We start from the raw sequence: 15,867 nt of genomic DNA, 5'->3' as shown, positions 1-15,867 counted from the left end.
ACAGATTTAGTCAGACTTTTTTTCCATGCAGAAATTCACGGGTTAAGTCACAAATCATCATTTTAATTCGGCAATGTGTGAGGGTTTTTTGTCATTATCATTTGGAGATAAAGCAAAAATACGTAATTATTAGGATGCTACACCTACAGTACGGGGGGGGGCAAAAGGCTAAAAGTAACCTGGCAGCATATTGTTATTAGTATTATTTGTTTTCACAATTCTTTCTTTGCTGTTGTTTCGGTTTTCTTATTTTATTGCATTTTTAAAAAGTGCCACAGGCAAATATTGGACAGCCCTGATGTACAGCATCTCCTTTTACCATGGCAACTCAACTTTTTTGGTGGACCAGCCTGGACACAAGTAAATTAGTTCCATTTTGGGGGGGAAAATGCATTTTTGGAAGAACCACTCCAAAACAATCCTGTGCATGCAACACTTGAAACAAGAATAGCATCTGCCGTTGCCATGACAACCCTTAATCCCCCTTCTTTTTTTTTTTGCTACAGCTGTTCTGCTAGCATCAACGGGACTTGCTCCGCACAGTGAAACGACTTCTTTGCTACTTTTTTGTTGCTGTTGTTGTGGCTGCGAGCACTGCTGGAATTTATTGGCTGAAATGATCAGACATCATATCTGGGAATTATTAAAGCAGAACTATTTGCATGCTATATATCTATATATAAAGAAACAGAGGGGAGCAGGGAGGGGGGTATGGAAATAAGAGGATTATGAGGACAATTTGACTCCTGGCTTTATTCATTATAAATGTAAATCTGCTTTTTATTAGCTTGCTCCATGACTAACACATCACAACACAAAATGGAAGAGTAAACCTGGCCAGTCATGCCGCATCCTGACCCTCGATGGTGTTGCCTCGGGGTCAAAGGCCGACCAATGCTCTCCCTGCACGCTGGCATCAGTTGGACTTAAAAAAAAAAACAACAAAAAAACACACACACACAAAAAACCCTGTCTTTTTTTTTATCCTGTCTTTCCCCGAGCGAGCCGAAATGAAATAAAGTGGAGATGTTATCGGGCCCATTGGTGCCAGCAGACCTTGTCTGGGCCTGTGGTCTGGCGGGGGCAGCGTTGGCCCGACCAGCCACCCCTGCATATGTGCGTGTGTGTGCGCGCGCGTGTGTGTGTGTGTGTGTCCTTAAGGCAGTGGCTAGATGAAAGCTTTCTTTAAGCATAAGCTATGCAGGAGCCGTGCCAGCAGCAGGAAATGTATCAGCGTGATAACAGCCACAAAGACAGAGAGATAATGAGAAAGAATTGAGAGAGAGCGAGAGGGAGAGAGAGAGAGAGAGAGGCCACACAGAACCCTCCAGGGAGGCCCCAGGCCAAAGTCAGCCCCGTCTCACACACACACACACACACATACACACACACACACGCACATACACACAAACTGCAAAGTATGTGCAGGGTGTGTACACCAAGGGACGAGCATGTCTCTATTTGTGGTTCGACACACCTTTCGAGACCCGCGGGAGAGAACGACGCTTGTCACGACCTTTCACACATGAAAGAGACCCGCCGCCGAGCGACAGGAGAAGCCTCGCTACTAAACGATCTGCGTTAGTCAGCATGGGAAAGTTGGCGCGGTGAGCGTAACAATACGCAGTCTGACTTTGACAGAGTCGCTACGCGGCCTTGCAGCGAGGAGAATGGTGTCGCTTTTGTTGCCACGGCGACCAAAAAGCTCTTCTACTGAAGTTGTCACTCATTTTGGTGGAATAGCACAAGCCTTTTCTTCCGCACCCGTGTTGACGTTACTGTTCACATTTGTTGTAGTGCTTTTATAAACTTTGTCGAGCACTACAATAATCACATAGTGAAATGGTTTAGCACAAGATTTGTGACAAGATTTCTCATTCCGACAAAAATGTCTGGGACGATAATAAATACATTTCTAAATCACACAATAAATTAAAATGAAATGGATCGTTTTGCCAGCCTCAATATATTGCCATGTGCATGCATGTCTGTTTTCCTCATCTCCCGTCTCCAAACAGGCAGGAAGAGGATTCACACTGTGCATTAATTTCAGCACCTTGGAGCGTTTGTTCCATGGAACAACGGCATGAACGGAGTGAGCCCTTTTTGTCATACAGTCTCTGTCTCGGTGGGTGGAGGCGGTGCCGGTAGCATACGCACAAAGAGCAGAAGGGTGTAACATAGTAGATATTTTATTAGTAGATCATTTATTTTTTGTATATTTTTTCATTGTACTTGTCTTAAAAGTAATGTTAAACTCTCGTGGCACCCCCTTTCATTGTATCAAACTAGCATCAGCGCTAACATTACTATTCAGTTTTGTTGGCAGTGCTTTCCTAAACTTTTACTTTTTCCAAATAGCAACGTTAAAATGTTTTTACGTTAATACAGTAAGCATCGATAGCTTACTGTGCATATTGTTAGCTTATACAGTGGACTTTAAGGCCACAATTTTGCCTCCCTTTGTGTAGATTTTTTCGGTTGGCGTACAATATGGCGCTCGTCCAACTGTGCTTTTGATGTATCTTTTTAAATCACAAAATGCCCTTCATTGTTAGCATCCTATTAGCTAGCTTAAAACAAACAAAAAAACACCAAAAATGGAAAAATCAGCAGTAATTTTACAAGAATATTGTCAAAATATATTTTAAAAAAAGCTTTCTATTTCTTTCTTTCTTTCTATGAGAATGATATCATAATATTAAGAGAAAAAAGTTGTCTTCTAACAGGAAATTTTTTTTTAATTTTACAAGAATAAACTTGAAAAATAATGTCATACATAATAATGCATACAGTTGAATTATTATGTTGTTATTGTTATTGTCCTTATTGTTATGATGTTTTTTTAAGTCGCAACATTATGAAAAACAAAACAAAAAGACATAATATTTCAAGAAGAAAGTTTATATGAATATTATATAAGAAGTATGTTGCAATAAAAGTAACTTTAAATGTTAATTTATGCCATTCATTCATCATTAGATTGCATTTCAAATTGTTTTCTGCAACTATAATATATATACAAATATAATTGTAAACTATAAAAATGTGTTTTGCGCTAACATTTCTGGCTTTCTGCAACGGCTGAATTAGATTCACATGTTTTCTTGGGAAAAATGTATTGGTATCACGTCCGGTTCGGTTAGAGTTGGACATTCTGGAATGAATTCAAGATGCTAACCAAGTTTCCACTGTATATGTCTTGTTGTAACTTAGGTTTCATTTGTGTTTCAGCACCACTTGACACCTGAAGGGGGAGCTCATTAGTGAACATAAAGAATAAACATTAACAATATTGTTTGTTGCAAACGACACTAATGCATTGTTGTCAATTCTCATGACAAACGTAAACACTTGGCTAACTAAATGAATTTGACATGATTAGAGTTATTGTTTTAAAAATCATCAATTAATTATCGTTTGTAACCAACAATAAATCACCAACAAATTTGACGACGCATTTTTTTTTTCCAAAATCAGGCTCGAGCGGAGCGGCGGCATCATCAGCGCAATTACCACCGCTTTGTTTGTGGGTTAGCGCGCTAATTAGCTCGCTTGCAAATTTGGATGAGGCAACACGTCGCATTTAAACACAAATCTTGACAAACCGGATCATGTGGACGAGGCCGGGCGTGCTGCGTTCAGAGACCCGTGGTGGTAGGTTCCTACATTACAAATAAGGGTGTCACAAGACGACACACTGGATTGGGTCTTGGAGAATGGGGCGACACGTGGATTTTTCATGATTGATCTGAACGACGTGATGACTGCTACATCTTCAATCAATGCAACCGATTTCATGGCTTGGCAGCAACCATGAGTGGGGGCAATTAATGCCGGCTAGCTGCCTCAACAGGCTGTAGTCGAAAATGAAAACGGGAAGTAAAAAGGAAGTCTGGGGCAGGACCATGTTGAACTACAGTGGGACCTCGGTTTTCCTGATTATTCCGTTCCAAAGGGTCCGTCCAACACCGAATCGTGCGATAACCTAAACCATTTTTCCCATATAAACAATATACAGTAAATCCAATTAATCTCTTTCACACACTCAACGGTGTTAACACAAAACACTTTTAATATCAAACAATCATAGTTGTACATGCAGAAAACAATTCAAAATGTCTGTAACATAAAAGTAGGGGTGTCACGAGACACTCAGTTCACGAGACAAGATGATACGCGATATTGGGTCTATGAGGCGAGACGAGATTTTAACATTACTTTTAAGAAAAGTACAATGAAAAAATATAATAAATATATGCCAAAATAATGCAATCTACTAATATAATTTCTACTAACATTACACGCTTCTGCACTCTAAGTGTGTATGCTTGCTGCCCCGCCTCCACCCACTGAGACAAATAGACTGCGAGCCTGACAAAAGGGTGTTTGTCTATGGAACTAACGCGCCAAGGTGTTGAAACCAATGCACAGAGTGAAGCCTCTTCCTTCCTGTTCGGAGGCGAGAGACGAGGAAAACAGACACACATGCACATGGCAATATATCTAGGCGGGCAAAATTATCCATTTATTGGTTTGGTTTGGTTTGGTTTGGTTTGGTTTGGTTTAGTTTATTTGAACATGAAGGTTACAATGGAATACATCTCATGAATCATTCTTTCACAGTTCCACATGTCCAAAAGGAGTAGGAAGAAGCAAAGCTTATTTAATCCTACCCCCCATCCATTCTACCTCTTGTACAGTACATGTTGTTCACTTCCTGCTTTCCATGTCATGTTTTCAGTGATAGGATAACACATAATAGATAACGGTGAGATAGCCCTCCCCCCGAAAAAGAAAGAACATTCATAACAATGATAATAATGATGACCATACTAAATAAATAAATAAGAACAAAGCTTTTTTTTTTTTAACACAACAAATAAAATTTAAAAAAAAAATAAATAAATAAATAAAAAATAAAATTTCATTAATAAAAAAAAATAAATAAATAAAATAAAATAACAAACCTGACAGAACAATCAGGACTCTTCTGCCTTGTATTTGGCAAACATCAACTGCTTGTATTGTTTTTTGAATTTGCTCATCTCTGTACATTGTTTGAGTTCTTTACTCAAACAATTGTGGGATTAATTAATTAATTTATTGTCCCAGGCCTAGTGCCCACTAGACATTTTTTTCTGAACCAGAAATCCTGTCACCTTTTAATCTTGCGAGATCTTGTGACACCCCTAATTATGAACATCGTGCGGCGCTCAGGCTTCAACGGGCATGTGCACAGCCACGCACGTGCACAGTGGATGATTTGAACCACAAAAGGAAACTGTACTTGTCTCTTTTAGAGCTTCCGCAGAAGGACATTTGGACATTTCTTCAGAATTTCTCTCGCTTTTCCATGTGCGGGAAGGCGTGGGCGCGCTGTCGGTATAAAGCGCATTGATCCAATGAAAAATCGAATAACCCGACATAGCAGAGTCAATACGGCATTGAGTGGTGGTGAATGGGACATTGACAGTGCAGACAAAGTGGGCGTCCCTGAGGGGCCACACTCAAGCTCATTTGGATGTAAACGCTCAAAGTCATTGTCAAAGCCGCTTTTTATCTTTGGACGCCATCAAACATCTTTTTTTTTTGCACATCTAAACGGCTGCCAGTGACCTTTTCCTTGAAATATTTCACATTCTGCTTTTTCTCCCTGCTTATTATTAAAAGGTGGATGTTCTCCCCCACTCTTATTTGTTCTACCCAGCGATGACGCCATTGTTTCCTTGCTGCAGTCGCCCGCTGAGCCGCACTACAACGCCAGATTTAAGTGCTGGTGATTCCGCTATTAACAATAGAATCGCAGGTGGTAATGATAAAAGCATTTTCCCTTTGCTTCCTCAACAGACTGCAATTTTCTTTTCTTATTCTTCTTCGTATTCCTCGACGTTTTTACCAGGCTTCCTTTTCCCCCTCACTCGCTGCCGCCGACCGGGTGTCCTCCATTTTGTCCACAGACCCCCACAAGTGCATTCCACTGGGGTCTTTCCTGATGTGTTGGGCTCAAACGCCACAGTGCGCTTAGCTAATGCAGCCTGAGGACGCCCCCCCCCCCCGCCCAGCCCGCCCGCCCCACACACACAGGGCTAAAGTCAGAGCATAGAGGAAGTTCAGGGTCCTGAGGTGCTCACGTCAGAAGACAAAAAGGAAGCTGGGAGGTGAAACGTAAAAAGGGAGGGTGGGAATGTTTCACTTAGCAAATTCAATCAATATATTTTTCTTGTGCAGGAGGGGGCTGGGGCTTCAACTGCGGTCTTGACTCATCGGGTTTTCATCACTTTCCAACTTTCCAATTCAATTAGTTGTGGTTTCACATGACACTTGGCGGCGGGGGCTGCCTTGCGTCGCGTCCGGGCTGGCTGTCTTCGCCTAGACGGGCTGCATCGTCTCCGCACACAGCAGCCCGCCGCAAAAAAAAAAAAAAAGACAGCGAATAAACGGTTTAATTTCCTTTCCACGATAATATTCCAATGCTATTTCTTTATCTCAGGTGGACTCCTCCTCATTTCCTGTCCCTTGCACCCTCCCACAAAATATTCTGCATTCTGTCAAGTTGACTTTTGATTTATTTTTGCCAGACCGAATTACAATTAAGGACAATTTCTTTCCCTAGTTTCCTATTCCTGTTAAGTCCTAACTAGGCAAATACATTCCCTACATCAGTGGCTCCCAAACATTTTACAGTGCCCCCTTCAGACATGTGACCTAAAGCCATGTACCCCCTACTCCTGCACACTTAAAAACATACACCTTTTCATGCTAACTTGAAATACTGAACATAATGAATTGGTTCATTCATGATATTGTACTTCCGTGTCGAAAATGTGTATTTTGCATGGTCACATTTGGATAAAAACAGATAAGTAATCATCCTACGTATCTTTTATTCCAGTCTGATGTTGGCATCCTTCATCAGTTTGAATGGATTGAATTTGAGATTCACTTTTTTTGTCCACTCACGAAGGCTATGGTTTAAGTCTGCATATTCATTTAATACCAAATTGAAAAGGAAAGTTTAACAATCACGACCCCAAGTACAAAAATACCAACCATGAAGCTTCATTTTCGGGGGGATCCCCACTCACAGTGACAGGTTTGCACCGTGCGGGTATTGGAACACCAATATAAATGAAATCTTTAAAATTAAACACTCTTAATGCACAAAATAATCATCAGACGTACTAATTTGTTCATGTGACGCACACAGAGCAATGAAGAACTTCATGCTCTGTCTCCTTTCTGCGCCGTTCTCCTTGCGCCGTGAGGCATTCAGGCGCCCTCATAATTGTGCGTCCCCTTGGGGGTACGTGTACCTCACTTTGGGAACCTGCGCCCCACTACGATATCAAATCAACAGTGTTATTTCAACAAAAGGACACAGCAGATGAGAAAGGCCTGAGGCTCAGCGCTAAACGGCACTGTCAAATACACACGTCTTTTTGACAACATGTGAAAGCCAGCCCGGCATATTAAAAATTGACACACTAACTTCACCTGCCACAGGAACCTCACTCCATTCGCAAAAACACTTACTGAAAACATATTTTATTTATAGTCATAATAATTAAAGTCATAATTACGACGGGATATTTGACAAGAAGAAAGCTGAAATACTTAGAAAATTTAAAAAAACAGCAGAACTGGAAAAAACAAAAGGAATCTTACGAGAACAACGTCTAAATGTTAAGAGAAAAAAAGTTGTCTTCTAACGAGCAAACGCCGTAATTTTACGAAAATAAACTGGCAACATGATGAGGAAAGATAACGTCATTGTAGTGCATAGAGTTGAAATATTACAGAAAAATAAATTGTTGTTTTTTTTTTATTCGGAATATTCTGAAAAACAAACAACAAACTAAAGTTGTAATTTTTGGCTGATTAGGTTGGGGGAAAAGTTATGATATTACGGAATTAACATTGACACCAACTTTCCCAGCCACAGGAACCTCACTCCATTCGCAAAAACGTTTACTGACAACCTATTTTATTTATAGTAAAACCTCGCCCCTCGCGATTCGGTTTTCAATGCAAATTGTTTGGCAAAATGTTGCCTCGGCTCTTGCACGTTCTCCATTTCATTTCTCATTTCTATGCCTTTATAGTAGGGGTGTCACAAGATCTCGCGAGATTAAAACATGACAAGATTGCTCTTTCAGAAAAACACGTCTCGTAGGCACTAGGCCTGTGACGATAACAAATAAATTAATCACATGAACTCGGCTTCAGTATATTGCCATGTGCATGCGTGGAAGGAAGAGAGTTCACTCTGTGCATTGGTTTCAACACCTTGCCGCGTTTGTTCCATAGAACACCGGCATGAACGGAGTGAGCCCTTTTGTCAGTCACGCAGTTTCTTTGTCTCTGTGGGTGCAGGCGGGGCTGCTAGCATACACACTTAGAGTGCAGAAGATATTAGTAGATTGCAATAGTTTGTCATATACTGTTAATATTTTTCTCCATTGTACCTTTATGAAAAGTAATGTTACAATCAACTCGTTCTCAAAACCCAATCTTGTGTATTGTCTCGTCTCGTGACACCTCTACTTCACAGGCATTTTGAATTGTTTTCTGCATGTTCAACGATAATTGTTTGATATTAAGTGTGGTGTGTGAAAGAGATGAATCGGATTCATATTGTTTCCAATGGGAAACATGGTTTCAGTTATCATAGGATTTGTTTTTTGACGGACCCTTTGGAATGGAATAATCAGGAAAAGCTAGGTTGCACTGTAGCTGAAAACGGTCCTGCCTCAGACTTGCTTCCTGTTTACTTCCTGTTTTCATTTTCGACCGCAGCCCGTTTAGGCAGCTAGCCTGCATTAATGGCCCCCACTCGTGGTTGCTGCCAGGCCATGAAATCGGTCGCACTGATTCAAGACATAGCAATCGTCACGTGGTAGATCATCAGTGGATCATCAAATGACCGTCAATCATGAAAAATCTAGAAATAGAAATTGATCATGGCTATGCTTATCGTCAACATTCACTTGTTTTGATTGAAGTTCAAACTGATACAGTTTATATATACAATATATATATATATATTTAGATAGATAACATATTATTAGATATATTGTCATTACAGCCAAACCCAAATAAGCATCCAGGCTTTGATGACTGAGCGTCTGTGAAGAGTGCATAGTAGTTCTTTTAGAGTTGGGACACTATAGACAGAGCGCAGCCAGGGAATCCTATAATCATCTTTAGAATGTGTATGTGTGTGTGTGTGTGTGTGTGTTTGTGTGGTTTGTTTGTTCATAGAACACACACAGAACAATTAACAACTTAATTTCTGACTCCATTCTTCCTCCTAAAAGCACTGTGCACCTTGAGGTGAAGAGGCATTCCAGCACGCTGCGTATTTCTGAATGTCGTGTGTGATTTAAAAAAAATAATATAACCCACCATGACGCCAAAGAAAGATGCAAGTGCCAAACTTTGATAAAGAATGTGAGAAACACGACTGACAAACAACAAAGAACTCGTAGTACATAAGTATGGAGCTGCTTCATTAGATTGACATTATTTACTATGGAAAAACAATTATTCACTTTTCATATGTTTCGGTTTTCGTCTGACCTTTTGGAGCGGATTGATGACGAAAACTGAGGTTCCGGTGTATATTGGTTTGGATGAGAAATTAGCTTAGCTGTGTTTTTGGAACTAAACACATCAGAGAGCGCTGTTACTTTAAATCCTCTTTTTGTGCTGTCAGGCATTTTAGTCGCTTGTATTGGCTGCACACACACACACACACACACACACACACACACACACACACACACACACACACACAGATGTATATGGTTAGCAGGCTGAAGCTGGTTCCAGTTAGCATGGAGCCAGCCACACTGTGTGAGAGCCTCACCCCCTGCCTGCTACTGCCACCCTCCGCAGACTCGCTCTGTCCCCCCCCATTCTTTCCCAACATGCAGTGCGTGTGACAGCCAGCCAGCCGACGCGCGCCAAGGCGGCGGCTTATCGCCCCAGCTCGCTGTCCCCGGTTGATCCGCGCGGCCCCCGTGGCCCCTTGATTAGCCGCCTTCATGACAAACAAGCCATCAGAGCGGAGTGGGAAACCCAGGAGGAGGAGGAAGGAGGGGCGGTGGGGTGGGACGGGAGGAGGAGAGGTGTTCGAGGTGGGCACGGGGGTGAGGTGTGGAGGTTGGGACCCCCGGGGACCCCTAGATCACAGCCATGCTAATGAGGAGCTGCTTTGCCAGCAGGAGAGGTGTCAGCTAACCCCTGACAGGTGCACATCGCTCCCTAGTGTGTGTGTGCGCATGTGAGCGTGCACGGGGAAGGCTGAAGGAGGGGAGGGGCTAGCGGGGACAGGTTTGCGTCCCAGTGGCCTCGCCTGCGGGGGGCTTTGTTCCGAGTGTAAATCTGTTGCCGCGTAGCCCTTGATGGAATGTCGGAGCAGTGGAGCCAACCTGCATCCCTCCCCAGGAATGCTGACGTGCACGTGCACAAGACACACCTCAGTAGAGTTCGTTGGGCTACTGCATCAGCTTGACTACGCACTCAGAATTGACCAAACCTTTCATCCATTTGGATTTTGAAAGCATTTTTTCCCCATAGAAATTCATGGAAGTTTAAATCATTCATTGAAATGAAAACTTCACGTCATTTTTTCCCCCCATTGCAAAAAGACATTACAGTCGTCCCTCGTTTTTGGCTGTTAATTGGTTCCAGACCCAACTGTGTTAAATTAATTTCCACGATATAGGATTCAATGTTAATAAATGGAATATTTTCATAGTTAGAGCATAGAAAACCTGCTTTTGACTGTCTAAATATAGCTTTTAACATTCTTAGAGCCCTGTAGACATGAAATAACACCCCTATAGCCACCTTTATACTTCTATTATTCATTGTTTACAACACATTGCAACACTTATGCTGCAGGGACTCAAGACGGCCGCAAGCTAGCACGCTAGCCAGCTAGCCAGTTAGGCTTGGATTGATTTCCTCTAAACTTAAGAAGCCAAAAACCAACCATGGCTGACTTCAATGCATTGCTAAGGTAATGTAATGTAAGCTAATGTCTCAAAGTTTTGTGTCATTACTGCCGCCTAGTGACTAGAATACCACATATCAGTTTATTTACATGTGTTTTGACTAAAATAGACCATAGCCTACCACCAAGCAGCCATCATTTATTAACTCATTCAATCCCAGCCATTTTTGAAAAGACAGCCCCTTCAGTACCTGCCATTTTAGACGATGTTGGCGGAACACAAAAAAAGCGGTTGTTTTACATCAAAATAACAATTTATTTACAAATATAACACCATGAGGTATTTACGATTTTCACATTTGGAACTGAGCTGTGTGTGTGCATGCGTTAAAATTTCCCTGCAATATGTAACCTGCACACTACTCACCTCTATGCTCTCTCACTTCCTCCTTCCTGCATCTCTGTCGAGCTTTCATCAAATGCACTTCTGCCACCTTGTGGCCTCTTTAAGGCTTAAAATTGCTCTGAAGTGAAATGCTTTAGTGGGGCGTTGCATCATCACCTCTTTTTGCCTCTAGTGCAAAAAAAAGGAAAAGACATATTAATAGATTGTTGGGATCGGGCATTCAGGTTTATAAAAATGTATAACTATGTCTTGGTATTGAATGAGGTAATGAATACATTTCTGAAAAACGTGATATAGCGAGTGGGCAATAATCAAACCGTGATACTGACCACCTCTGAGTTTACACACACAAAATCCGACAGAGGCTGGGAAGCGCTTCGTTTGGAGTCTTATTCAACTTTTAGACCACATTTTCTGTGACTTTTTATCTGAAATTTTAGCTGAATGGTTCATTAAGCCTGTCTTGGTATATTCGAACAGGAGAGAATACACTTTGTTGCCTTTACCTTTACCTTACTTTTGTTGGTATTGCGTAGGCATGGGCCGGTATGACATTGTGATGGCATCATAACCTTGGGCAAAAATGTCACAGTTTGACAGTATTGCAATTACAGCTCTAAAATGTGTTATTTTGAAATATCTTTATTGAAAACAGAAAAAAGTCATTTTTAAACCATATAACACAATGAAAGTGGAAAATAGGTACTGTAGCTAATCCTCCAAGTCACAACACAATAGATATTTTCTTAGTAAAAAAAACAAACAAACAAAGTGAAATGCAAATAAATGCAATCAAGTGTCTCAAGAGGGTCACAACATAAATGATTTAAAAAACTCGTAATGTTACATCATTATTTCGTAGTGGCAGGTCGCGCTTTTCCACACACTTGCGTTTCCGGGTCATGTGATTGTTGTTAGCAACTGAGATGTTCTTCAGTGGTTGCTGCTTGTGGTTCAGTGGGGAATAAACGCTTGATACCAGTTATCCTCCACTCCTGTCTCCTTCTCAATCGCATTCCACATTTGGTGACCCTCCACATGAGTAATATGTCCACCCACAACATTGCGGCCTTAGCGGCACCGCTCAATGCTAATGAGGCAGCTAACGACTTACGGCAACACATGGGAGTCCAGTTCCGACTGCGAGGAATAACGCGGGACGTGACAAAGCATTGTAGTGACCTCCACATTCTCTCATATTGTGGAAACTGTATGATGCACAATGTTAGTGATTTTGAAACCGGAACTTTTTCATACCGTGGTATACCTTGAAACCGGTAACCGCCCCATGCCTAGTATTACGTCATTTACTGCGTAAACAAGCAAGCTCTTGGGACGCTGCCAGCATGGTTAGCAATGACTTGGACAGTCATACTTTTAATAATCATGCTGTACACTATTATTCATGACATGCATTCATTTTGTTAAGTGTTAGCTTGACTATATTTTCAAATTCCATTTGGTAGTCTTTCAGCACGACTATTCACTCCAATAACTTTGCATGCTTGACAGAATTCAGTGACTATCATGTGTTTTTTTTGGCTGTGCCTCCCTCCAGATTAGAGAGGGGTTGCGATACAGGCGTCGATGGCGGGAGCTCAGGCTTTACAATCAAACTCAGGCGGGAGCGACGGCATATGTGAATTCCTAAATTAAAGACAAATCCACATGTCTACACCATATGCCTGCTGTCTACCTCGCGCACCCCCCCTCCCCTCTCCACGATGAGCTCGCACCAATTTTTCGACGTGGGCCATATGCGAGCAGTCAATACGGCGGCTCCCCTTCTTCATTGGCTGGCATTTTGTTTGTACTTTTTAGGGCACAATAATGGCTATAAAAGGCAATCTGGAAGGAATAAAATGTGATGTAAAGCTCAGATCTCAGTCCCACGAAGACGGCTTTAATTGGCCCGGTGGTTTTAGTAAGAAAAGAAGAGAAGGAGAGCGTTATTAGCGGCCCACCTCGGTTGCGCTGCGTGCCTGTGCCAACGTTTTAATAACTTCCTCCAGGGCTGCTGGCCAGTCGCTCTTGTTTTGATGCACACGACCAAGTGGTGCCCTCCCAAGCGGGCGCTCCGGTCTCCATTGTGTTCCCGTTTCGTGGGAACGCTGGCAAACATGAGCGCACCTGGACATAACCGGGCTCCACGGAATGGAGCGCCGAGGCCAGAAACGTCAGCAGCTGCCTATGTAAAGGTCTCTGGCGGAAAACAATCACTGCCGCCATCTTGGTTGTTTGAGGAAACACAGTTTGCCTTTTTTGATCAACAAAAGCCAATCGTTGTCACATACTGTGATCAATATGTAACTGCTACTTGACCTTAGCGGTCAACAATGCAAACAATTTGTTTGGAATTGCCACTAACTGAAGCATAGCATGAACTAGCTTCATTATCCAACTGGCACGAGTTAAAATGCCCAGAGCCAACAAGTGTGTGACTGGGTACTGTATACACTTACCAGTCACTTGATTCGCTACACCTGCACAATCAAATGAGGTCCAATACAGGAGCTGTAACCATACATGGCAACCCTCCTGTTTTCACCAGGAAACTACCGGATTTTGCCCTTTTGCTGTGCCGCGCTCCCCGTTTTAATAGTTTTACATGATTTTACTTTTATGTGAAATGATCATTTTTTAAAATCCGGTCCAGTTCTCCAGCACCGGCGTAATACATCCTGTAGTCGGCGAAGTCAGGCCTACAAAATAAAAGAAGCACACCAGTAAAATAAAATAACACGGTGGCACCATAGTAGGCAGTCGGGTGTTTACACCAGCACCCCCCTGAAGACCAGAATTTCCCTTATATTTCCTCATTTTCCACAAAATATTTTATATATCAATGCTAGGGGTGTCACGAGACACTCGGTTCACGAGATAAAAGGATACACAAGATTGGGTTTACGAGAACAAGATGAGATTTTAACATTACAGAAATGACAGAATTAGAAAAATACAACGAAAAAAATATTATGACAATATATTGAAATCTACTAATATCATTTCTCCTACGCTACTTCTGCACTCTGTGTGTATGCTAGCGGCCCCGCCTCCACCCACTGAGACAAAGAGACTGTATGACTGACAGAAGGGCTCAACTCTGTTTATGCTGTTGTGCTATGGAACAAACGCACATGAATCCTCTTCCTACCTTTTTGGAGGCGAGAGATGAGGAAAACAGACACGCACACACATGGCAATATATTAAGGCCGGCAAAATTATCGAGTTCATTTTCATTTATTATGTGATTCCTTTATTTATTATCGTCCCAGGCCGACTGCTCACGAGATAGTTATTTTTTTCTGAAAGAATAATCTTGTCACGTTTTATCTCATGAGACCTTGTGGCACGAGACCTTGTGACACAACTAATTAATTAATTGCTTTCATTAATAAATATTTTTTAATAATTATAATTTCATAAAATGTTATAAAACTATATATATTTATTAAAACTATAAATGTAATAATTTATTAACATTTTTAACAATTAAAAACTAATAAATTAATACATATTAATATATAATTATTTTTAAATGCAAATGTTGGCATGTATGGCTGCAAAAAAAAAGACAATCCCACTGTTACAAAAACAACACATCTGTTTTGGATATTTGGCTTAGCTTCTTTATATTTGGCTTAACAATATTAGAAACAGCTCAGTATGCAAGCAAAATAAAACACAGATTAAAAAGAATGCATTAAAAAGAATGCCTCTATGACAGCATCAATCAAAATATCTTTGTAAAGGCAGTCTTCTAAATGAGTAAATTAGAGCGCATGCATGCTAGGAAGACTGACTAAGCCTCAAGCTCGATTAAAACATAAATGGCAAGTAAAATACTCAACTCTTTTAAGATCAAATACAATCAACACTTTACACACTTTACACACAAACGTTCAATAAAAAACAGAATTATGATGGTTCAGATGAATCAAATCAATGGATACTAACATGGCTGGATAGTGTACATGGCTGGCACTTCCTACTTCCTGTGTACACAGGAAATGATGCAATCTCGACACAAAACGGGAATAACATCATGAAACCTGTTTGAAAACATATAAAAAAACACATTAAAACTGCCTTATGGGTAACAAATTGCTGATGGTGAGAGTGCAATTATTAGAAACAGGTTGATGGCTCACTTCCAAACTTTCTGTCTAAACAGGAAGTGATGAAATTTGGACACCAAAAAAGGGCAACGCTGCATGAAACCTGTTCAAAAGTATTTTAAAAATACACTAAAGTTGCCTGTGAGGTAACACATTGCTGTTGCCGGTTTCTAGTACGCATTAGCAGAGTTAGAAGATTAAAAGTTACAATATTTTTAAATGTTTACCAACAGCTGGAGCAAGAAATCCTGCATTTACTGAGACTGAAAAAAGCTGTTTACAGTTTTCAGTATTTTCCTCAGCTTTTTTAGCTACACGTTAGGGTCAAACTATTAGGAATAGTTAAGCACTTCCTGCTTCCTGTCCACACAGGAAGTGA

General features: G+C 41.2%; 2 protein-coding genes across 4 annotated transcripts in view; one reads left to right on the top strand and one right to left on the bottom strand.

The window, feature by feature from the left end:
• ccnk (cyclin K) overlaps nucleotides 1-15,867 on the bottom strand; it is a 61,720-nt gene that overhangs the window by 32,819 nt on the left and 13,034 nt on the right. The window contains exons 4-5 of one of the 3 annotated variants that reach the window (XM_054761429.1): nucleotides 15,328-15,422; nucleotides 11,391-11,537 (exon numbers count right to left, since the gene is read on the bottom strand). The exons of 1 other annotated variant lie outside the window; for it this stretch is intronic. The gene's annotated coding sequence lies outside the window, so the exon portion shown is untranslated. The remainder of the gene's footprint in view (nucleotides 1-11,390; nucleotides 11,538-15,327; nucleotides 15,423-15,867) is intronic. One more of the 3 variants, XM_054761430.1, reaches the window with a different exon arrangement.
• The window catches only part of bcl11bb (BCL11 transcription factor B b), a 45,432-nt gene that overhangs the window by 22,854 nt on the left and 6,711 nt on the right, over nucleotides 1-15,867 (top strand). The gene's annotated exons all lie outside the window — the stretch shown is intronic.

The sequence above is a fragment of the Dunckerocampus dactyliophorus genome, chromosome 19 (assembly GCF_027744805.1).
Source record: "Dunckerocampus dactyliophorus isolate RoL2022-P2 chromosome 19, RoL_Ddac_1.1, whole genome shotgun sequence".
Classification (NCBI taxonomy): Eukaryota; Metazoa; Chordata; class Actinopteri; order Syngnathiformes; family Syngnathidae; genus Dunckerocampus; species Dunckerocampus dactyliophorus.
Note: the sequence above shows the minus strand (reverse complement) of the source record. Positions and strands in the feature narration are given on the sequence as shown.